Raw genomic sequence first — 25,815 nt, 5'->3', positions numbered from 1 at the left:
GAAAACAATTGCTCTGGTTCCAAGGATTAATGGCAATACATTGAGGAAGAAAACAATAAGTAAACTATGCAAAAAATTAAGGGCACACAATAATAAAACTTTGTTTAGTAGATGATTCTAATAAATTGTCTTAGCTAATGAACATAAGGTGTCAAATTCACTTCTAGAGACAATACAATAAAACCTTCACTACTTTATGTTCCAAAATGACTTTTGTAATCACTGCTGATCTCTGCCAGCATCTTAATACAGGCTGGTGACATATCTAAACTATGAAATCACTTATAAGAATTAACCTGGAAACATGGAGAAGTACTGCAGTTATGCCAGCTGTTTTGGGCAAGGAAAAGTGATATATGCATGATGTTCTAGGTTATTGTTTCTTTGAAGTGTGTTCATATCCTGAGCATTGTTTATTAAGGGCATGAGTAGGGAGTAGGGCATGAAAATAACGGCATTGTATGGATTGTAGACAACTGCCTACCAAATGTAAGATTGACATTAAAGTATCAACTTTTTTTTGGTATCCCTTCAGTTCTGTAGTTAATAGTTGTATGCGAGAGGAATGGAGGACCCGTCATTCCAAACAGAAGTCTCTTAGTTCTGAATGTGCACGTTTCAGGGAGCAGAACGGGGAGCACTATGATATTTATACCAGTAATCTGGCTATTCCTTAGTTAATTACAAACATCTGGTCAAACTGGCATCTCTATTACTGTACACAGAACAGAATACGGTATCTTTACGTCCTCTTGGTTTTCATGGGGTTTTTCATTTCCCACAAAATATTTCTGTTAGTGTTGATAACAGCTCCATTGAATTTGAATGTCCTTGTATGGATGCAAAGAGTCTGTATTTGTGTAACAGAAGGTAAAAAAATCTAATTTAGGCAAATATTTGAAAGTGTTGTTGAATACATTGAAAACCCATCCCACACCTAAAATGACAAATGCTTGTATAGGACATATCAGCACTCTGCTGTCATAATGCAGTATGTTGTATGACATTATTGAATCTCCAGATTTGCTAGTGAGGAATGAAAAGAAAAATAAAACTGCTGCTTCATACCTTAGAGATGAATGTAATCATCATGAAATTCATTCGGGTGACGATATAAACCTATCCACATATTTTCCACTGTAAAATGTGATTTCTGACTTGTAGCTTTGCAAAAAAAATAATTTATGATGCTGATTTTGTGCCTCAGGATGGAATGTAGTGGGATGAACTGAAATGGCTGGGTTGGTTCAGAGAAGTTGTTTAAGGAAAAATGTATAATTTTGTCGCTATTAAAATCGTCACAGCAGTTTGACTGTGAAAAGCTTTAGAACTTTGGGAGAAACGAGATGTGAAATGATGGTGAGGGGGAAGTCTCATGGTCATCCCACTATAAAGGGCCTCTCCTCCTGAGAAAATGCTCTGAGCAGGCTAGTGTGAAGAGAGAAATTGGTGGAGAGGAGATGGGCTGGCAGTGGCTGGTTGCTGGTGCTCACTTTCCAAAGCTGGGAAAGAATTGCCATACCCACTACCTCTAAGTTTTTCTCCTGTCAGCCTACAGCTGAGACACCCATTGGCAAGATGTGGACCTGTCTTCTGCTAATGGTCAGCCCAGAGACATGAGTAACTTAAAGTGCTTTCTTCTGCTCTTTTAGCTCAGTCAAAGAAGCTGGTGGTAATGATCCAATGGTTTTAAGCTCATGTGTCAAGGGTAACTATATAAGATGGATGTTCTTAGTCCTCTCCTTTGTGTTGTTTTTAAAAGTATGAAGATTCTGCAAAATAACTATACTGAGAGAAAACAGGAGGTGTATGGTTGCTTGTGCAACATTAACATGGTACTCAGCATGTAAGAATTTTATAGAGAAGTGAAAAGCTGTATCAGACTTCTGCCTGTTTTGTTACAGAATCAAAGTGTATGTAATAAAAGAAAAGAAAGACTTTAGGATTAGACATTTGCCTCTGGACATTGAAATGAGTTTTAGCCCTATTTCTGTCCTAACATCTCCTATGAACTCTCTGAAAGCAGTTAAGTAAAGCTCTTTTCCCACTGTGTAGTCTTCATTGTTTGACTTGAGAGGCTGTCTGATTTGCAGCAGTGATAAACTACTTTGAAAGGCTGATATCTAGGAGGTGTATTCTTTAAGGAAAAATAAAGTGCAGCTAATGCTATGCTCTTATTAAGCTGTGATCCTGCAATCAGTACGTACTGGGTAGTGTCTTCTGTCTTCAAAATGTGAACAATGCTGAAAGCCTATGGGGGTTGAGGCAGAGGCCATCAACCTTTGGAAGAAGTTTACAGTGGTGAACACCACTGAAAAAGACTATGAGAGAGTGAGCAATTCTAACATGGAGTGGAGGAAAAAGTACAAATTGGAAAAATAATGGGATCTGTCTGATCAATGGGCATGGTCTCTTTGAACAATAATTGTAGCATGGGAAAAATAACAAAGCATGGACCAATGAAGGGCTCTACAAAAAAGCCAGTGTTCAAAGGAGCTGAATTCAAGTGGTATGATAGTTTCAAGCTTGTTGTTTTCTACCTTTTTATTGTCTGTAAGTAAACAATATATTGACTTGTCGATGTTTATTGTGTGATTTTGGGCATTCAGGGCTTGCAGGGTCTTTGCTTTGTGCTCTCTTCATGTACATGTATGCAAACCAAGAGACTACTTACTTTTCGATATAAGCCTAAAATGTTGCTTGTTTAACCAATGCATTTTTACAACGCGATAATTTTTTTTTTCAGGTGCAGCAGCAAAACCCAGTTATGCAAAAATCTTCTGTCCTAAAATTAGGAAGATTGTGATTCACAGAAATATCTTCAGTTTCAATGTATTTCCTTTGGAATCTGCACTTTGGGTTTTTATAGTTGTTTATTTTGCTTTTCTAGGCAACAGAAGCCTACTTTACTCAGTGTCAGAGAATAAATTAAGTAGTCCTTGAGTGTGTCATTTTTAATCTGGAGAGCGTTCTGAAGATATTTTTAATGACTTTGCATTTAGAAATACCAGTGTGATAATTTGTCTAAACTTCTTGGATACTGTTTGTTACAGTTGCATTTATTTAAGGAAATTTATGGTTTAAATGGCAACCTCACTGTATGCAAAATGTGTTTCTTAAAGGTCTCCTTATAATTTACACATAAACATTAATATCTCATTTTATGACATTACTGTTGTCTCATTTAGGATCCTGGAAAAACCTAATTTGATTCAGAAAGAACAGCTATTATTTTTATTTAACCAGCAGGCAACTATTTTTAAATTACATTGAAATTTATCTGAGACGCACCACTGTCCTATTTAATTCTGTCTTACCCACATACCTGATGGACTTTGTCACCATTAGCTATCAGATGCAGGGGAGAGGACTTCCTCTGAACTTTGTGTGCCTTTCCCAAATTCTGATCCCAATGCACAACATATAAAAGTAGTCTCCGTCACTCTCCTGTTTGTAACAGACCTAGAAAAAGCTTTGGGAGATTGTGAGCTGTTATGCCTCATGAAGTCCCTCCTGTCATGGTTTTACTCTATCTCCTTCCTTCCATTACATTCATCATGTAATTTCATTCCTTTCATTACATTGTCTTTTTGCCTCCTGTTTTACCCCAGGCTCTGATCCTCTTATTATCACTACTGTACATGCACTAGAATTGGCTCCCTTACAGGACAAGCCAATTTCTAACAGAGCATAACATGAAGGGTTTTACACCTGAGCTTGCTGCAAACCAGTAGCAATGACACGAGGCAGCACGATGTCTGTCCTCCTCCAAGAGCAGCCTTTGTATCTTTAAATTATTACACCCCTGTGCCATTGCACAGTCATGTAATAGAAGTGTCATGGTATAAATACATTACTTTGGTAAGCTAGGATGTGGCTTTTTCTTGTTCTTAGCTTTTACCTGAAAAACCACATGATAAAAATAATATATAACAACTATGTCCTGGTGCCACGTAGGCTACTAGCCTGGAGGAGAGCACCAGAGAGGGCGTTATAGGCTCAGGTCAAAGATTCCTTTGGCCCTGGGTCATGGCTCCACTGGTAAAGAAACTGCCCCTGGAGCTGCTAAGTCTGGAACTGTTCACAGTGATGTCTGTGGTCAAGCATGCAAGGTCTCCTTGGGAAGCACAAAGATTAGGCTGTGGCTCAAACCTGGAGAACCTGTTGACTTCAGCTCTTGTGCTGACTATGAAACTATGAGTAAAATGAGTTGCTATGATAAAATGTGCCTTCCTATAGCATCATCTTATTCCAGCTATTGTCCTTTAAGCAGCTGTCAGTGTGGCTACCTTTATGTCTTTTATCAGCTCTGCCAAATAAAAGGATGATAAGAGCTAAGGGCCAGAAAAGTGTCCCAAGTGTATGGTTTGTATGGTTGTGCAAAAGTGTACAAATGAAGTGCAGGTAGCACTTTGCTCAGGAACTTCCATTGTCAAGAACATTTTCTTCTCACTTTTCAGAACTCCCTAGCTATGGGGCAATTTTCCATGGATTTTTTTCCATAAACTTAGTTAGTGTCAAATTGTGTATTTATTCCAGAGGATGCAACGTCTGAGCAGATGCATACACAGCCATCTACACCAGTTGGTCTGGTGGCCAGGTTTCTTTTGCTGGTGTGCTACACAGACCATTTCAATGTAGCTTCAGGTTCCTATTCTAGAAATGTAATGTTTTCTTTTTCTACATGAAGATTAAATTCTAGATGTCTACTCCTTCCATGGGATTCCTCCTTCCCCCTAAGTGGCTGCTATGTTAATTTGCACTTTGGCCTCTGCTGGCAAATTTTAACTAAGTACTATACTTCCTACCCCTTTGGCTTATTACGTGCTGCTGAACATTAGCTTGCCATGCCTGCCTGGTTTTACACTCCTACTGATGCATTTGGTTTTGTAAAGAAGTAACCGCAGGGCAAGCAAGGTCAAAACTGTCACTGCTCCAAATGAAAAACAGAATTTCAAATCAAGGGGGAGATTAACTCTGTGACACTGTCCTTTGAAAAGCAGCACTGATTTTCTGTAATAGAAATCACATCTGTAGCTGTCCAAAGCAAGAAAATAATTATTATAAAGATATTAATAAGAGCACTTCTGAAATGTGCATGCATTTGGACTGAGATGTTTACAGTGTTTTTCAAGTTGATCTTAATTATGGCTCTAAACTTGTAAGATGATGAAAAATTGTATTTTTCTTTTGGAGTGGGTGGTGTTATCTATTAACATAAGTTTGAAGTCACACAGTAACATTTAAAGTCTATTTATAAGTGAAAGACTAACAAGCAGATGAGCAAATAAACATAGGTCAGAGAGGGGAATTAAAGAGAATGGAAACAGTAACACCTGTGGCCAAATGGGCTGGTAAGACACCACTGCTACTGGTAGAAAAGGATCAGAAAAATAACTTGGTGTCTAACTAAACTCTGCATTCTTGCAGCAGAACAAAATACCACACATTATGACTGTGTTTTATAGGACTGTGGACTCCCTGAGAAGCTTTGTGTTCCAGAGGCAGACATAGGGTACTTACTATTCAAATAACTACCACTTATCCTTGATAATGCTTTGAAGGCATACCTGGCTGAACTGTAAAAAGCCCATCTGGTCAAGTGCTGTTCTAGTATGCAGATGCTGGCTCGCAAACCACCACTGATTGTTTCCATAAACCACAATTTAGCTGTCAAGATTTAATTAAGAAATGCTTCAGAGCCATTGGAATAAACAGGAGAGTCAGGGCTGTTGGACAAGTTGGCTGTGTGACATGGCAAAGGCTTAAAAACTTGTGCACTGATGGAGTTGTCTTCTCAACAGTGAACAGGGGCAGGATTGCTTAAAAAAGCCACCAAACCCCAAAGCATCCACCTTACACATATTGCACAAGATAGTTTTACACCATTCTCATCATTGTCAGCCGTATTACAGATATGGTTTTTGATTGTATCAGCCTGCATGTTGCAGTCTTGAAAATCCTTGGAAAAGGACACATTTTATGGGACTATGAAATCACTACTTTCATGTGCACTTCTCTGCTATTATACAAAGATTATTACATTCCGTGAAAATACATAACAGATTTAATCTGAAATAGGATGTGTTTTTTCTTGTACAAGCAATCTGCCTGGCAGGCAGCAGGAGATAAAGAGAATGTTTATTTTTAAATTGTAGTGATTTAAGGTAACATTTGTATAAATGTGCATAGACATATAAGTATTATTTTAAAAACCAAAAACCCTACTAAAGCTGACATAAATGTCAGTTTTGAAAAAGCATTCAAAACCATTGAAGCCTAAAGGACAACTAGACATTGCTTATGGACAAAACTAATATAAATCAAGAAATATTTCTCCTGTTAACCTTGTGTTAATACAGTAAATACTGATAAGTTCTATCTCTGAATATAATGAGGATGGCGCGTTATCAGTTTCAGTAATGCAACGTTAATTTTAGCTGTCAGAAGATTGGAGCCAAAGACCTGTAAAAGAATATCTTCCCTGAGTTGAGTGAAATCTAAAGGGACATTTGAATTTGTCTCTGTTCCATTACTTCTAAATTCATTATTTGCTTCTAAATAATTTATTAGTGTAAGTGCTGGTATTTTGATCAGGCCCTACAACTTCTAAAAGCTTTCTTAAGAAAGGTTGGTTTTGGTTTTTTTTTTGTTAAAGTATAACCAAATAGTTGTTTGTTTGATTTTTATTTTCAGTGTGAAGATAGTCCAAGCAAGAGCCTTCAAAATTCAAGATACTGTAAGTAAAATTGATACAGGTGTGACAGAATTGTTTATGCATTTTAAGTGTAATTTTTAGGGCTGTAAATGTATTGGCTGGTCCCAGATGCTTATCACAGGGGAGGAGAATCTAATCTGGATAAAGTTTATGAATTTTAATTTCCCCTATTAAAGTGATTGTTTGAAGGTAAGACATTTCATTTAGAACTGTTTAGAGATGAAACGTGCAGGCAAAACCCTCTCTTGTAGTGTTTTCATTTGATATAATGCATATTCAGTTTATGAGTTATTAAAACTGCAGCACTCATTGCCATAGGATGCTGAAACGTAGATTGAAAATGGATATTAGCAAATTGATGGATAAAGATCTGCATTTTTGAACATGAGGACTTTACATTTAACCTCCCTCTCAGGAACTTCTAAGCCATTTTGAGTAGGACTGATGTGACTGTGTTTAGAGGCTGTTGCAAAGGTCTGACCCCGTACCAGCACGTTGTTTTGTGCCTTCCTGAAAAAAACCCTGTGTAGTGACATGGAATATTTCTGTTGGTTCATGGCAGAGAAATATAAAGGACTTTATAGGGACAATGTTCTATTTAGCGTCATGGGATTCTTGTATTCAAGTTGGAAAGCTTTTGCCAGGTGGGTAATTGACTGAAAGAATGCTTCTAGCCCTGGAGAACTAGGCTGAAAAGCTTTCTTTCTCTCATTGATTTGTTCCACAACAAAGAAATGATGTGTCTTGGGATGGTGAGAGACTGAATCCAGCAGCATTGTCTTAACTGAGAAAATGTAAAGCACAGTTGCTATCAAGAACTCACAACTATCATCTGCAAGTTGTAATCACACAACTGTGACAAAAGTAGCAGCTTCCCATTTAGAGAAGGTTTCTGTGCTGTGGCTAGCCAGAGGCCTCAGTCATTTCCATCCATCAGCATCATCATCTGTTTCACTTGCTTCTGCTTTACGCTTAGCCTTCCTTCAGTTGAGAATAACTGAGAGCTCTGCTGTACCAGAGCTCATACTACACCAAGGTATAAAAGCTGTCACTTAACATGAGTCATTTTGTGTATACATCTCGAGTGCATAGCTGAACGAGAGACACAAGAGTCAGCAAGCTAGCCCAGCACCTCTAAATACAAAAAGCCTCTAGTTAGCTTGACTTGCTTAGGTTTTCTTCTATATGCCTTAGGTTTTCATACTTAGATCCTAAAATAAGCTCTGGAACATGGGCACTTACCTATTTCACACTAAATTATGACCTTCCCTTCTGTAGGATAAATTGCTAAACTTTGCCACTAGTTCTTTCTACCACTGAAGTTTTTAAGATGCCAAGAAATGTTCTTCCAATATTTTGCAGGTCAGAAGGCTAATTTGTTTTACGCAGGCATGGGTGTACTCTGTGCTTCTCCTAGCCTGTGTACCTTTGTGTTTACAACACAAGTGACTGTAATCCAGCCACCCAGAACTGGCAACATCAGCAAAGTGCCAAATCCCCAACACAAACTCTCGCTTGGCCTTGCTCTCCTCTTCCAGAGGTTACAAATGAAATGTAGGCAGCACAGGGGTTTTGTGTTTTGTTTTTCTCTCTGCTTTCCAGTAGGGACAGAAGCTGTTGAAGGTGCAAAGCTGTCATTTTTGATTGAAAAATGTTATTTCTATCTCCTGGTAATTGTCTTTCAAAATCTAGGCAGGATAGATCATATGCAAGGACTAGTAGTAAATTTTCTCTAGGGACAATTTGCTAACAACTTTAGAAGGAACTTCCCTTTTCCTGTACGTCCCCGTATCTCTAGTCAGTCTGTTGTAGCAATTGGAAAAATCCTTTGGAATTACAAGTGTAGAAAGTGTGGAACTACAAGGGAAAGCTGGAAAGGTTGAAAAACATGTATCACTTTAGAAACTGAAGTCCCACAATGGTTGTCAGGGCTTTGAAGTAAGGTAAAAAAGAGAAACCACTCAAACAGGGACAGTGTGTGCAGTTTTAATCATGCTTATCACACCAGCAACCACTGATGTTTTCTGGTATTGTAGTTTAATGCAGATGCAGGCTGAAACCATAGCTTGCTGTCAGCAAAGAGGTCTGTGCTGGCCCGCCTGCTTTTCAGACTTCAGTGAGGTTGGTTATAGTGAAGATATTTCCAAAGTGTTTGAAGCCACACTACTTAACCTGCTTCAAGTCATTATGTATGACCCAAGGACAGCTGAGTACAGGAACATATACATGTTACGTGTAGAATAAATCAGTTGCTTATGGAAATATTTTTAAGGATGCAAGTTTACAACTGAAGGTGCATTTGATGGAAGGCAGGTGTAAACTATTAAATCCCTACATATGCAGACTTCAGTTGCCTGGCATAACTTCAGTTTTTGAATGACTTTAGTTAAGCTGTTGCAATTTGTCTAGCTAAGCAGGACCACAATTATTTTCAAAACCAGTTTTCCCCAAACCTTAATTTTACCTATTTATACTGAAAGCTCTTTAGCAAATGGACCATTTACTACTGTGTGTTTGTTCAGTACAAGATGGGTTTCTAGGCACTACCACAATAACACAATTATGAACAAATAACCACTTCAGGATAATTATATACAGACTTTCATGTTCATGCTTTTGTACCTCAGATACAGCCACGGAATATAATGCAGTGCAGCAATTAACTGTGCTACTGTTTGTAGTTACAGGGGCATACTGAGGGTCCTATCCTATGTATGACATGTCCGTAGCCTCCAAGTCACTACCCTTTTGAAACACAAATTGCAGGTGTTGAAGGTTGGGGCTTATGTTTGTGTGCCTTAAAAGCAGCGAGGGAGAAAACTAAGAAAAAGTCCAGAAATGGCAACATCTCTGTGCTTGTGAGCAAGAGCAGCAAACCTGTCAAGTCTTGCCCTTTCTTCTTATGGGACAGTTCAAAATCCATCTTCCTGAGTCAGCATCTGGCCACCAGTGTTGTTGCCAAATAGTCAGGTTTTGTTATTTTAAACACTTGCCTGAATCCTCACCAGGTTTCTCAGCTATTTCCTTACTTTATGTAGTAGATCAGTGCAATAATGCCAAGTACTAAACTCTACAAATAATTTTATGGAGACAATGACCAAGATGACTGAAGACCTGAAGCTCAAATATGGGCTTAATGTCTCCTTCTTGTCAAAAATAGCAGTTTTGTATTTTAGGGTTGCTTTTTTTAAAGTTATAATATCAAAATGTAAGCTGCTTATTGGTACAATTTCTCTAAATTATATTTATGCAAGCATTTTCTGATTTGGGCTTTTTTTTTTCCTATCCTGTTGCCAGTGTTTTAGATACATCTAAAGGGATAATGTGTGTGTTTGTCCAGCTTAGTAGTATATGTATTTGTAATTTTAAAACAAATCTGGTTCCGAAGGGAAGGAAATACTATACTCATAATTGACCTCAAAGAACTGGACAGTTGTTTGCCTGGTCAAGTAAATAATAAGTTCATTTGTGATCTTACCAACTACAGAATTAAATTTTCATTTCCAGCTTGGTGCAGGAATAGGCAAGAGAACTGGCTGAGACTATCTGAAAATTTCCATTGCATTCTCTACAGTTCTCTACTCTCTAAGCTAACCTTAATGAGCTGGTTGACATTTTCAGTCTGCCTTAGGGTATATTTTTAAGAGTGGGAAAATGTTTCCAGGAATATATTTTAGAAAACTTTTCCAGGAGCCATTTTTCCAGAGGCAGACATAGAAAATTTAAGTCATTTTGCCAATGTAAAACATCTGTGAATATTTTTCTTGACTGAGAAATTCTAGCAGACTTTTATGACCTTGAGATTTGACATGGGACAAACTTGTTGGTGAAAAGCATGGCCTTGACATCTTTGTGGAAGCCCAGTTACATTTGAGTTAGTGAAAAAACAATAAAACCCACAGTGTGTACAGGCTTGGTACGGACTGTATAGATTTTTTTACAACTACATTCTGCAAAGAAATACCAGTGCTAACTCCTGTTTACTCATAGGAAAAATCCACATAGTGTATTTTTATCCCATTTCCCGACCATTGATGGGCTCTATGTTCCATAGAATCATAGAATAGTTAGGGTTGGAAAGGACCTTAAGATCATCAAGTTCCAAGCCCCCTGACATGCACAGGGACACCTCACACTAAACCATATCACCCAAGGCTCTGTCCAACCTGGCCTTGAACACCACCAGGGATGGAGCATTCACAGCTTCCTTAGGCAACCCATTCCAGTGGCTCACCACCCTAACAGGAAAGAATTTCTTCCTTATATCCAATCTAAACTTCCATCATCTCTATCATGTCAGCATTGTGGCTCTGAAGTATCCTGCTATGTCAAACATCAATTTATTAGCAGATTAATCTTTGTGAGCTGCTCTGGGTTATAGCCATATTAAGAAATCCTGTATTTTGAATACGTATTATTTTCAACTGGCTGTCTTGCATGTTTCCTCTATAGAGATACTGAGAAATTTCTAAGGATAGACTCAATTAAAAATCAACACACTCTTTCAGGACAACACTTGCGTGCAAGCTTTGATTTTTATGGGCTATAGCTCTTAGCTGTCACAAGGCAGGGCTTACAATGGCACAGACCTTCTTAAAAACTCTGCAGCAGGGTCTCTTACAGCATGCAACAGCTATCACCCAGAACAACACATGGAAATTACTACTTATCATAGTAAAGTTTACCAATTTTTCTTGAACAGATCATGCTCCATGCCCCCCTGCACTAGGGAGACTGCAAAAAGTATTTGCATATGTTGATTTACTCTATAAATTAATTATTATTTTTTTCCTTTTTTCTTTTTCTTCACTATTTTACTGGTAAACTCCCATTCTCCCTGGAGTTATGCGCTCCTCCTAACTGAGAACGTTTCACGCACCTCTTTATTTATACAAAGCAAAATGAAATTCTCCAGTTTTCTGAGCTTTACAGCTACTGTCAGTGTGATTCATCTCCCCTGCTTTTAGGTGTCTGCCTAAGGTAAAAGCAACATGATGCTTTTACCTGTGCTAGATGGATACTGTTTGAAACCTTGGGCACTCTTTGTGGTCAAAGGTGTGAAGCAAATGTGGGGGTGAGATTCTGATAACCTATTTAGACCACCTTATGAGGCCACCATATGAGGACTGGCACCTTATGCGTGGCTGTATCTCTTGTTATTGCAACAGGAAGCCTGGAGTGATTGGTTCAGGTACAGATGTCTATCTTTGGTCAGATGAATCCTACCCTAAATTTGCATGCACTGTGTTTAAGCTTTGACTGAGAACAATTAGGGATGCATGACGGTGTTCTGGTTGGAAATTTGTGTTACTGAGATAGTCAGCAGGAATAAATTCCAATACAATATTGTCCTGATGTTAAGTCCTGATTTTGGAAAGGGAAAGAGATATTACTTCCCTGAAGTAGACTGTAGTGCAACAGGAAAAAAATTCATTATTATATCTTAGGTCCAGAATAAAATCCCAAATTTGAGTGTTTATTTACTGACCCTTTCAAAAGAGAATCTGCTGAGCTTTGCTATATCAACCCTATCTGCAACAACAGAGCTTAGTTTAATTCAGTTAAACATGCTTAGGCGATGACAATACTGTGTTCAAAACAGGCCACATGAAAAAAATTGTAGTTACTGTCATTTTTAAAAGCACATTATAAAAGTCTGAACAATTTTCCCCAATTATTATAAATGCACATATTTTACTGAAATAGCAGTAACTTTTCACCCCTTAGCTCATGTAAATGACCCTATTCATTTGTAGCTAAAATTGTCCTCCCCAGAGTATACTGTCTTCAGTAGAATTACAACTTGCATGGTTTCAGATGATAGTCTACTGCAGCTATAACCTAAAAAAGTAACATATTTCTTGCAATACATGCTAAAAGTAGCACTTGGCAAAGGTCAGCTTTGCAGATATATTGTAGAAATTTCATTAAGTACAATATTCTGATAGCTCCCTTTCTTCTGCCTCAGTGTCTGCACCAATTATCTGGAATTTCTGGTTGAAGTGCAGCATCTCAGTGAATTTGTTAACTTTAAGTTGGAAGGTTCCAGTATAATTAAAACAACCTCAAAGTCAAATTTAGCAGGCAGGAATTTTGATAAAACTCTGCTGTATGAAAGTAAACCAAATTTTAAGTTATCTGTACTTCTGAATGTAGCCAAGGCTGCTAAGATTTGAGTGAATGTCAGGGGAAGTCCAAAATATTTGAACAAAAGCCCTGCTAAAGCCAATATTTTACATTAATGAGGGCAAATACTATGCCAAAATGAAACCCTTCTGCAGGTAAGGCCTATCTTGCATTTCAGATTTCATTTTAAATGCTAACTTTTGTCTATCATGATGCCTCCTTGTTAAGCTGTCAAAAGGTTAGGTCAGTGCATGTGTTAAAACAGTGGGGTACAGATATCAGAGAAGAAACCAGATAGCCAAGAAGCTGGAATGAACTCTAGTTCGGTGCTGAGATAAAATATACACCTACCAGCATTGTTGCTGTCTACAAACTCCGGCAATTACTTTAGTTGAGCCACCTACAAATAGGGAAATGCTAATATTTACATGATGACTTTCTATATGAACGTAAGTGTTGCTAGCTTTCATTTGGCAGCCTGCTATAAAACAGAAAGATGGACAACAGGCAAGTAATAGTGGCCAAAACCAAATAACAGTAAAAGAAAAGTTGCATATTACATATGAATCAGTTACACAGTGAGATGATGCCTCTGTCTTACTGAAAGTGCTTATGTAGGGAAGCTAAGTACTTTACAACCTTGAGGTCTCAGAGCATACTTGCTCTCTTTACATGGGAAGCAATATGTGAGCTTGATAGGCTAGCACTTAAAATCTCCATTATATTCCTGTTTTGGAAGGTCTAAGAGAGTCATCTTGTGTAGCTTACAAGGTTCTGTGAGCCCAGATGCTTTTCTGATTTTATGAATTATCCCAGATCTCAGCCTTACACGGATCACTGCCGCCTCTGCCGCATTACAAAGGTCTCTGGATCGAGGTGGCTGCCAGGAGCTTGAGCAGTGCAGAACACATCAACTCTGCAGAGCTGAGGGTTGAGGTACGTGGAGCACTGGAGGTGTTAAACTCCATGGCATATTCTCAGCTGATGTACAGGTGAACTTGTATCATGTGAGCTTGTTGGTCAGCATGAGCCTGCAGGACGCTCTAACCACTATTGTGTAAACTTCAGGATTTTCAGTAACCTGCAATCAGCTGCGCTGTATTGAGTGCAGAAAAAAACCCTACAAGATCCAAAACTAAAAGTAAAACCAAATATAATTCGGGCAGCTTAGTGACTGATGTGTGTCCCAGTGAAGGCATTATGTAGTGTGAATTCTGATAAACAACCCTTAGCCTAAGCAGTATTTGAGTAGTACCCTGTAAGATCACAAAAGAAGAAAGTCTGGAGTACTGTCAAAGACAAAAGGATGGTAAATATTTATGTGGCTTACAAAAGAGTTAAGTGGTGTAATGTAAGACTACCAGATGTTGAAAGATGCTAGTTTTTAATGCATTGGAGAAAAGATGCAAGAATACCTTGCCCTTTTAGAATACTGCTGAGGCAACGTATTCCAAGGGCAGAGACTTCACAAGTTAAGTGCTGTCCACTGAACTAGCTTCAGTCTCAACCTTATTCAGGTATAAGAAATATGTGAATAGTCTAAAATATGCTCATAATTTAAATGATAAATGCTGGTAAGTACTTTTTTTTCTTTCTGCCTAAGCTTTACTCAAAGTCTTCCATTAAAATATATAATTGAGTATCTAGACAGTTGCATTTTGATTTGCAACTATTGCTAAAACAATATATCTTTCAGATAAGTCTTTCAAGCATTACTTTTAATAATAATGTTTTAAATTAAAAGACTGCTTCTATCAGAATAGTGAAGCAAGATAGCTAAGAAAATAGCTCTGTGCCTGAGCATAGAAATTCATTAAAGTTAGAAAATCCATGAAACAGTGATGATAATGAGAAAAGTATTGAGCCTCAAAGTCGACAATACTGAAATCAGAGGCTGCATTTAGGGCTTACTGCTCTTCTCTCTTTTCAGAGATTTTCTTCTTTTTTAAAATTCTTTCAAATCAAAGAAAATTTTAACAACTGAGTTACTTTTCCATTGCCATAGGCATGTGGGATTTTACAGCCACAAATACCATGCCTGATAGTGCTATAAGGAATAATCCTTTATTTTACTTATGTAAGTGTTAGTATTAATGATTTCTCTTCTTCTAATACTAAGAAACATACAATTATTTAATAAGGACAAACACCACTGCTTGAAGAAGGCAATTTAATATAATCAAGGTACTCTGATTTCTAATTTCCCTCCTGGTCTTTATTTAAGTTGCATATAGTGTATGTGTTACTTATCTTTTTCTTAGGAGTAAGCTGTCTTTAGAAAGCCTTTTTTTTTTTTTAAAGAAATACTTGAAAAAATGCTGTTTTCCTCATTAAAATATCCTGCCTTCCCCAGAATAGAAGGGACTCTCATAACAAGCGCTGAGACACACGCTTGCCTTTCAGTTGCATTCGCTTTTCCTCTTTTGCTTATGTTATTTCTTTTCTTCAGCAAGTCAAGGCAGTATTAAACAAAAAGTGGCACTAACATAACAGCCGAACTCACGGTTCTCTGCATCCCTGCCTTTCTGCTGAGCTGTGCTGCAGCTCTTGACAGACTGTAGGAAGTTGGGAATACAGAGAGGGTTTACAGAAGAAACTGACACTACACACATCCAGCATGAGACAAAATTTATAAATCTGATACTTGGCTCCATTGACTCTTTTGCCTATGCAGAGACAAAAGGTTCTGCCTGGGACAGAGCAACCCTTTGCTGCTGGAGCACAGATGGTATGAAAGTGCTTTATATGACACAAACTATTACAAAATGTTTGGTGTGCTGTCAAGAACTGTTTTCTTTAAGCTTCCAGTCTGTCATTATCTTTTAGAAACCAGCGTACAGCCAGCAAACCCATTTCCATCAAAGAAAAAAGGAGGAAGAAAAAAGCCCTGATTATACTTCCTTTTCATTTTCTCCTACCAGGCAATTTCCCTCTATAATGTCACCACAGGTATTACAGTAGAACTACAAATAGCAAAAATATCTCTTGTACTAGATACAAAACAGCAAATAGTAAGAAAGAATGTAGGTTTTAAAAATGACAAGAGAAAAGGAAAGACAAACTTTCTCCACACCTGACTCTGCTGAACTTCCCAGATACAGCATAAAACTTCCCTTTTTCTATATTACAGGCACAGCCATGCTGAGAGGCATTAACTCCCTACCTGCAGCTGATACAGATACTGCTAATTTTCATAGCTGAACCAGGTATGGACTAGAGCACTTGTTTCATGCAGTCTAGCTTGCAACTTTCAGGCTGAAACTCTGCTGGAGACAAAGAATATCATCTACCCTGCTGTTTTCCTGAAGACTTGACAGTTCTTCTGTCTTGCTACGTGAGTCTCATTACAGATATGCAATGTATTTCTCCTGATTTACAATGAAATCTTTAGTCCCCCTTTTAGAAGCTGAATTAGGCAGCAATGGGCTGATCAGAAGAGCTCCCACTTAACTGGTACCTCAGGTACCTGGTTCATTCATCCTCTAACATGACAGTTGGAGGAATTCCTGGTCAAGGTAAAATCCAACTTAGAAGTATAAAATTGTGCAAGTTTGGGAATTTTGTCTTTCTGTATGCATTCCTCATGGCAGCAGAAAGGGCTTTTAAGGGCTGAATGAAACTGGCCTGCATTCTGACTTATTTTTCACTAAAATCTGTATGTTTCATTAAGGCTACCATGAATCAATTAGATGACTTTATTTTCATCAGTTTTACAGTTGCGCAGTGACACTTCTTAATTGTTCTGTTATTACAAGCAGAGTAGCCTTTGCCTCTCACTGTGAGAGAGACTTTTAAAGCACACCTTGCCAAGTCTTTCAGCACCAAGAGTGCAGACATGATCCTGGGTTGGTAGGACTCTGAACTTGTGTAGATACAGGCAGAGTAAGGAGTGCTGAACACGTGAAAACATAAGCCATGAGGGTCCGTTTCTTCTTCTAGCAAAAAAAAATAATGAGGTTAAATACCCCAGGAAGAATGTCTTTGACTGTCAAATGGTGGCACATTGCTCTAGTCTCTCTCAGCATGTGCAATTTTCAGGTCCACTTACGAGCAATCATACTTCATGTGAGCTCGCTCAGGCAATTGACTGCTGAAGATTTCAATTTATTTCTTATTACTTTATTATCCAGGTGTCTTGATATTAAATGTTGATTTTATCTCTTGCTACTGTTGCAGGACATTTTAGCCTTCTGTTTTTAAATGTTTTTGTATTCAAACCAGTTGTAAGTACTTTATGAAATGTTAACAATAAGCTGTTGTATTTGAATTGCTATGGGAAACAAGTTTTGGGGATTTAATCTTTGTTGTTGTTAAAAGTCTACAGTTATGTCCTATGGGAAAAGTCACTTTGAAAAACTGCACACAGCAAAACCAGGAATAAAACCAAGCATGCAGTGGCATGAGATGATCACAGGCCAACACAAAAGTGAGAAAAATCTTCTCACAAAATATCTCTGTGATGAGCTGACATCAAAAGATTTTAGGTTCAGCTTGGCACTGAGAAATTTGGTTATGCAAAGTAATGAGTGCTGCTGTGCTTTTCATCTTCAAAATGTCTTACAAAGGTTAAGTCTTTAAAATATATCTGTGAAATGAAGCATTATATTGCCACCATTGTTTTTTTTCCCCTTAGTTGAAGTAGATGTTGAGTATTTAACTGTCCAAGGCCATGTAGAAGGTCAGTCAGATCTAGGAGTGCAGACTTAGCTTCTCCTGCAGCGCCTGAACTTCTCAGGCTGTGCTATTCTGCATTTATTCAGTCATCCCTCCATTGGCCACTGCCCTCATTTTCTGAAGCTGATTGTCCTCTTTGACATCTTTTCCCTGGCTGGTCTGTAGCCTCCCACTGCACCATGTGCAGATTGCTCTGTTAAGCCTGCAGTAACCTCGTAGGTCAACCTTCAACTGGCTATGTTTGCTTGCTCTTTTACTTCAGCTTTTTCTCTCCTCTTGCACTACTTTAAGGAAAAGTCAATCTTGTAGAGCTCAGCAAAACTCTCCATTCCACATGCTTCGCAGAACCCATATGAAAGACCCAACTAAATGAATTTGATCATCCCTTACAAACGCAAGTGTAGAATCTTTGTGTATGAGGGTAGAAAGCAACTCACCATCTCCTGTGTTTGGAATAGTCTTGGAAAAGCTGCCTCTGTGCCAGGAAGTCTAAGGACTGGACTGGAAGTAGGAATTAAATATCCCTTAGCAATACCGGATACTGCCAAAAACCTGAGAGAAAGTGAAAAAACATCAATGTAGACTCTGTGAGTGACAATGAAAGATCTTTGTTTCAGGGGAAGGAAAAAATTTTCAGAACGCCTAAAATGTAATTTACATCTTCAACTTACTGGGAAGGATTCTTTAAAAGCTTCTAGGCCAGTGTCAGGAAAACCCCACAGAGTTTGTGTAAAAGGATATCTGGTAATGTCTGAAATGCACTGTAACAGGCTAACGACCAGCAAAAAAACTTGTCAGATTTGATAATTTGAAATTGGCTCTACTTGAGTAACTCAAGAAATTGGAAAAAACTGACCTGGCTTTTCCTGAAGATAAATGGTCAGTAAAAGGAAACGGAGGAGGAAGCCTTTGCTGTTTAGTGAAGCCAGTAGTTTTAGTGTATCTTATGCTTTTAGCACTCGGGTACAACTCTGAAGTACTAACAGTTAATTTCCATTAACTGCAGTGGGAGCCCAGGGTACTTGGCATTTTGCAGTATTAGGCCTCATGTTATTAAGCTAAAAACATAAATATGCCAGAGTATGTGCTGTTTGAATTGGAAGGCATTGCTTCTTGAGTTATCAAAATACTAAAGTCAGTTAGCAATCTCAGTAAGCAACTGTCTAAAGAAGAAATACACTGCAAAAGAGTGTGGCCTGTAACAAGCAGAAACGCAGCATTCTATCAAGAATAGGCTTATTTAATTTTAAGTATAAAATATTTAAGTGGCTACTGTGCTTAAAACATAGAAAATCAGCTATCAAAAGCAGTTCTTGTTTCAAAGGGGAAGAGCAGTCAGTAAGAAGGGTTAACAACAAGAGTACCAAGTGACTAAATAAGGTCATTGATTTCCTGGGAAAAAAGATGAAACCTAATATTTTTTGCAAACATTATTGAATAACATGGTAATTATTCTAGAATATAATTCTAGTAACATTTGACTGTGATCTGGTACCAAATGAGTTCTTACAGCTCAAAGTATACTGTGGCAGGTTTTGAGCGTCGTTACAGACTTACTGGTTGTACCATCTACTCGACATTACAGCCTAGGCTAGGGTAGTCAATGGTGTGGTTTCTTGAGGCTGTCAGTGCAACTTTGGGAGGAAGTCCATGTTTCATTACTCCCTGCCAGGTAGGCACCCAGCAAATCACGAGTTGTAACATCAGTCATGCACATGTTGAAAAACCATGGAAAAGCAGAAGCTCTCAGGTACTTTTGTACCTCTGCCACTGCTAGATATAAGACTTACATTTTTCACAAATTAGTTTCCTGCTCAGTGCAGAGCATTAATCTTAAAAATGGAACTTACTGGCAGTAATTATAGAGTTTAAATAGTAAAATGACTGCCTGTGCTCTCTTTTTCCCTGCTCTCCTTTGCAGTGCAGATTTCTCTAGGCAAGGCCAGGAAGGACAGAAGGTAGAATGGCCAGCATGACCTACTACAGGAATATGCAGTACTCAAGATGTGAGTAATGATATACTCAGCTGTATCACTTTTGTATCATCCAAGAAATTATCAAGGCAGAGGCAGAGTAGCCCTCTTGTCTGGTTTTGCTTGGAAGTTATTAGTGTAATGTCCATTCTCTTCTCTCAACACATCCTCCACTTGTGGCATAACTGTTCTGCGTGAGAATGCAAGAGTGCATGAGCGCCAGAATAGTTTTAGAGTGATCTTAAAATACTCAAATGGATTTCCATCTTAAGGGGTGAAGGGATGGGAAACTGGTTTTAGTTCCTGTTTGAGATCTCCTATGTTATGTTTCATTCTAAGGTAAGAAATTGTAGGTATCAGAATGTCTAGGTACCACCTACAGACCTTACAGATTATTTTTGGCTTGAGGTCCTTTTCATACATGCCTTCCTCCTACAGTCTATCCTTTTCCCATCCTCCTTTCCTTCCAGCTTTTACATCTTCACGTTTTCATCCTCCTCTCAACCATGTCTGTGGGCACCTTGTTCTTTACACTCAGACCCTTCCTAATTATGTTCCCTTTATCTCTCCTGGTCTTCTAATGCAAAAAGGAATATTTCTGAAATGTGTGTGCACATAGAGTCAAGCATTTCATTGTTGGCACACCATCCATTGACTTCATTCTTGTCTGGGTGGGAAGTGAATGTCTTCTGAAGGGGATCTGTAGGCCACCTGGGTAGTGAGATAACTATTTGCAACTTGTTATTCAGCTTGGAGTGGTGTCAGGCATTCCTGTGCAGGCAGATTTGCGAGCTGCCTTATGAACTCTTCTGAAGATCTTGTCTGGATGGGAAGGGAGGATGGTTGTGGGAGTCCTTGTTGATGATATAGCACAATGGATGTAGCTCTTTTATCTCCCATTGTTTTCAGCTTAATTGAATTGAAAGTACCCTGGATCTAGAGGTTCAGTGCAGAAACTGAACAGACAGCTCCAAGGAGGATCCTCCATAGCCAGCAGGTGAAGTTCATATGAAATGACACTTTCTTTTAGCCGTAGTTGGATGAAAATTCTCTTTTTTTATTTCAAATTTATGAGGGTTGCGTTGGATATCCCAGAAAACGATGGATCGGTAAAATCCTATAAATCCCAAACACATATGTAGTATAGCTTTACAAAAACAACTTACAAAACAGCTTTCCAGGAGAAGAAAAAGTCCACAATAATGACAGCACACTGACAGTGCAATAAAGAGGAATTTGTTACTCTGACTGCAGGCGTTGACAATGACCAGAGGGCAGATGCATAAAATAGAAAGGAAGAGCCTATGCTCAAATGTCAAAAAAATCTCCCTGCCACAAATGAAAGAAAAGAAATATGTTCAAAATATGTGTATTCTGTACAGGCATAATAATAATAAAAAACCTAATTTATCTGAGTACAATAAATCCTCCTGAGCTTGAAGCTGAGGATGCAGCATTACATAATATAATCTGTGTATAAATAAACAATTCCTTTCAAATTTTCATTGCCATGAAATAAAAAGAAAACTTTGCTATTGAATGGACAAGAAAGCAGCAACAAAGATGAAAATGAACAGCAAGTGAAGGGTTAAAAATGTAGGATTGTCTTCATGAGTAATATTTGTTGACAATTTTTAAGCTACTGTTTGATTGCAGAAGCAAATCTGATTATTATAATGATTTCTTTTATTACCTAAAGAGGATAGTATCTACTCACAAGTATGACTACTTCAGTATGAAATTAATTTTGCAGGCATAAATTGAACCCTCAAACAAGATCTCAAGCCCACAAAGGAACAGCAATAAATTGAAAGCCCTTTGTTTTTCTGAAGTTATGCAGTTCTAAACAAACCTTTCTGTGCAGTCTGTCTGCTTTTTTGTTTTTTCCTTCTTTTCTCTTGAATGTTTTTATGAGGAAGAAGAATTTTTGTTCTGAATTTTTCTTCCCCTGATTTTTCCCATATGAAGTTACAATCCTCTGATAGCTTGTATGAAGAGGATTAGAACACATCATCACTAATTGCAGATGAGGATTTAAAGGAGGGATGGGCATGAGAAGCAGAAAGATGAGATTGCCCTACCTGTCTTGATTCAGACTGTGTAGATGCTTTGTGTCTTCCTCTGCTGCTCCAGGAAGTTAGCCTGGCTTCCACATCTGTCTTTATCTTATGGCAAGGGAAAATTGTTTTTCATTGAACATGATGAAAGACTAAGTTTTCTGCTGAAAGACTGCTTCCTTTATTGGACATTGGTCCTAAAGATCTGTTTCTACACAAAGTTAATTGTTTCAAAAAAGCACAAGAGAAGGAGAAGTTGCAAAGAGGAAAAGAGGAATCACTTCTAAACTCCAACAATAGCCAGATTGCCATTGTGGGTATGTATCTTCCTCCTCAACAGATTTTTTGTTGTTTCTATTAGACTGCAAGCTTCTGACTACTGTATTGTATCCTCACATATACCATACAAGTGTTTCCCCTGAATGTGGAAATAGTAATGGTAATGTATGCAAACCCTAACCATCTGCAAACATTACTGTTACTAAATGTCAGCAATGGGGAGCAATATGACTAATAACATTAAAGAATTACATAACCTAAGTAGCAATGTAACAAAATTATGTCAGCACACGTCACCCTATTATGCTTCAGGACAAATCAATTATCAAACAGAAATCAAAGTAATAGATACATGCTTATAAGAATTTAAGGTCCCAGGCATTGATTAACCATCTCTAAGAGAACTTCCTGTCATGAAGATAATTGTTGTATCATGAAGAACCTAAAAACATGTGAAGCCATGAACTACTTGGAAAGATGTGTTACTAGCCCTACCATTTTTTGATGTGTTGAAGTCTAAGGAGATAAGACACAATAAGCAAGCCGGAATTGCTTCGCACTTCCCTGTATGGAATGTTCCTCAGTGAATTGTATAAGAAGGGGAAAGAAGTTAACATTAAAACGCCCTATTGTCTGCTTTTAAAAATATTCTTTCAAAGCCTACTATCTTCAGGCCTTGCAACAGGTGACTCAGCAGTTTAAAAACAGCCAGAGGGTATTTAATTATCTTCAGACATGTAATGAAAACCAGAGTTTCGTAAAACTTTTCAGGACTTGTCTGTCAAACCTCGACAGATCAGGAAACTGAAAAGGACAATTTCTTAATTAAGACTGAAAAAGAGCTTGAAGTTAATTTTCAGATAGAAAGGATGAGGGTTTTTTTAATTGATAAAAATAAGGAAATATGCAGTGTAACTACTTCCTTGTGTAACCTATCTATTAACAAAGTTGTAATCAAAGTTCCACATCTTTGCTTGTCCCTCCCATTCCAAGCATTTTTTTCGAAGTCATTTGGAAAACTATCTGTCATTTAGTTAAGGAAAGAATCAAATCCCTCAGTTTTCTCAGAATGAAAGGGAAATAACAGCTTTGGTTACATTAAATAGACTTGATGTAACATGCTGGCTCTTGATCATCTGAACTTAGGATGCACACCAGTATTTCTTGGTGGAAGCTGTGTTATAAAATGATTTATTTTTTGTCATTTAATCACTCAGAGCATTTCTAGCGAGGAAAAGCAGGGATTAACAGACAGAGGACAGGGCCTAGGATTTTAAAATTTATATGCCCTTTATTGGCTGGTATAAATAGGTAGACTAAGTATGAGCAATGTTTTACATATCAAAATGGTATAGCTTTAAAGCAGGTAGCATTTTAGTCTGATATAATATTCTTTTACCAAAGTGACCATATAGCTCAAACTTCCCTGAAAGAGTGACTCTGTTTTAATGTAAAGCTATTGATGATGCAGGGCTTAACACAGACAGTTACCAGAAAAAGGAAATCTTGCTGTGAACTTTATCAGTGCCTTTGCAACTGATTGGGAGACAGACAACTTTTCTGTTGGTTCATACTTACTATCAGAGTTTGGCATATTAGACACCATGGCAGCTTACAGAATCCTGCTCATATTATTTAACTCCTTTCTTGCCAATGCAGGTGCTGCTGTCCAAATATCTTCTGGGGAAAAATTCTTGACAGGGCATAGAAACAGCCATGGATAGAGCTGGGGTGCACTAATGGTACTGATTATATTTTTATTTTAGAGCAGGCAAATAAACAGCCTGTAAACCTAGCATAAATAGTCCTGGGACATTATCTTTCACTGCTTTGAATTGCTCTTTCCATTGTCTGATCTGCTTTTCAGCAATGCTAGGTGGGCATTGGAGCAAGTGTGAAAAGCTGTTGACAGGGAGGAGTATGAGAGTAGTACGGGAGCAGGATGTGCCAGAGCAACAGCTCTGCCTCAGCCAAAGCAATTTCTTACCAGTTTCCTCAAAGTTGAAAGAATGTACCAGAAAAGAATCACCTCTGCTACTCATAATGCTTAACAGAAAATGGATGTTTGTAAGGGCAAGTGCCATTGTAAAAGGAAGGAAGGTAAGATATGATTCGGGCAATCTAAGAATCTCAGCTTCTACTCAATATTTTCAAAACTGGGCCCTGATGGATACAGCCCCAAAGGATGCCAGTTTCAGAGCTACCTTATGAAACAGATTTACTTAATGCTGATACGCAGCCAAAGAATTGCTCTCCATTCTGCTAAATTACATTTCATTTCAGGACTCCAGTCCGAAACTATACCCAAGACCTGCATCAGTTTAGAAAAATGAGCCAGCAGTCTGGCTGAGCTTCCATCTCAAGCATGTTTTTATGTGCAGTGATAAATAACTTTTTAATTTTCTGCACAAAGGGCATTTTCTTCTTGATGTATTTGAGAACATTGTAGAGAATCTGTGGTTAAATAAAGAAAAAAGTAGGACTTCTTTTATGAGGAAATTAATTTTTGATGCTATTGAAATCTGAGAATTTTGAAAATACTGTGCATTTGTCATTTTTGCTTTGTACCTGAAAGCTGCAAAAAAGTAATTGCATTTCTCCGTGAAAGATGGTGAAGTGGGAAACAGCCAGCCTTCTTTTACATCGGGGACAGAAAACGTATCAAATGGAGAGACTACATATTTAGGTAAAGATGTCTGGATTATGCCTGAATTAAGATATATTTAGGAAAAAGCTTTCCAAAGTCTTTCACATAATTGTGTACTAAACCACATCTTTCTATCCATTAAAAGTACATATGCTTCACAGCGTTGTTTAGTTTAAAAAATGATGTGTTAGAGCTCTAGTGTTCAGTCTCTAGAGCCAAATACATAAAATGCTCTCCTCTTCCTTATCCTCCTCCAGCCCAGGGTGGCCAGCTTAGTGTTATGCATGTTTTTGATTAAAGATGAGGTATAAATCTGATCCAGCATGGTAATTACTATACTACATTGTAAGTCACAGACCACTGATGCTATTATTTATTCTTAGACAAAAACATTCATCCCCCCAACCTCTAACTAGAGGTTGCAAAACTGCTAATGGCTAGCCTCTTCCTATGAGTAAAAACTCCATTATTTGTCATTTGCTGCAGTTGCTGTGGGCCACCTCACTTGTGACAGCCAAGATAGCTGCACTGTCTGCTGACCGTCCTCTGTGGAAAGATTTGAAATTTTCCACTGCTGTCTTTCACTATAGATAACTTAGATAACTTCTTAATGCTAAGGATGGTCACTTGCACCTCATCCAGTCTCTCTGAGCTTAAATAAAGGTGTGCCCACACACTCATGAGATCAGTCTCTCTAGAGAAATTATCTTTTACCCTTCTTAGAGTAGGTGGGGGTATCTGTGCACACCTGAGGCCATCTTGGCAAATTCCAAAGTAAACTGGATGGAAGACCAATGAATTTATTAAATGTCTTTTCTGAAGATTTTCCCCACTGTGAAAACCATTACTTTCTTTTTACTTCATTTTCTACAAAACCAGATGCTAACGTAGAATGGAAGTTTGCACATAAGCTAAAAAAAAATTTAAAATGGAAAAAATGAAATTGATTTTAAGTACATAGTGTTCATGCAGAAGATCAGCTAAATCAATTTTATACTGAAAATATGTATCTATATCCTTACATATAAGGAAGAAATTCTTCACTATGAGGGTGGTAAGACACTGGCACAGGATGCCCAGAGAAGCTGTGGCTGCCCTATCCCTGGCAGTGTTCAAGGCCAGGTTGGATGGGGCTTGGAGCAACCTGCTCTAGTGGAAGGTGTCCCTGCCTGTGTCAGAGGGTTGGAACTGGATGAACTTTTAAGGTCCCTTCCAACTCAAACAATTCTATGATTCTATCATATGTAAGTGCCCATACAACATTTTCTTTGGGATTAAGAGAATATTTTATTTTGTATTTTTAATGAGAATTCTATTACACTCACTCCATCATAAATTTTC

The 25,815-nt window shown here is 38.0% G+C and overlaps 1 long non-coding RNA gene across 2 annotated transcripts in view; it reads right to left on the bottom strand.

Moving 5' to 3' along the window:
* The window catches only part of LOC130599762 (uncharacterized), a 105,039-nt gene that overhangs the window by 41,053 nt on the left and 38,171 nt on the right, over positions 1-25,815 (bottom strand). For both annotated transcript variants that reach the window (XR_008972305.1, XR_008972304.1), the window contains exon 2: positions 17,956-18,070. This is a non-coding gene — a long non-coding RNA (uncharacterized LOC130599762). The remainder of the gene's footprint in view (positions 1-17,955; positions 18,071-25,815) is intronic.

The sequence above is a fragment of the Pezoporus wallicus genome, unplaced genomic scaffold (assembly GCF_028554395.1).
Source record: "Pezoporus wallicus isolate ANWC-B61680 ecotype Strahan unplaced genomic scaffold, APGP_CSIRO_Pwel_v1 contig_229, whole genome shotgun sequence".
Lineage (NCBI taxonomy): Eukaryota > Metazoa > Chordata > Aves > Psittaciformes > Psittacidae > Pezoporus > Pezoporus wallicus.
Note: the sequence above shows the minus strand (reverse complement) of the source record. Positions and strands in the feature narration are given on the sequence as shown.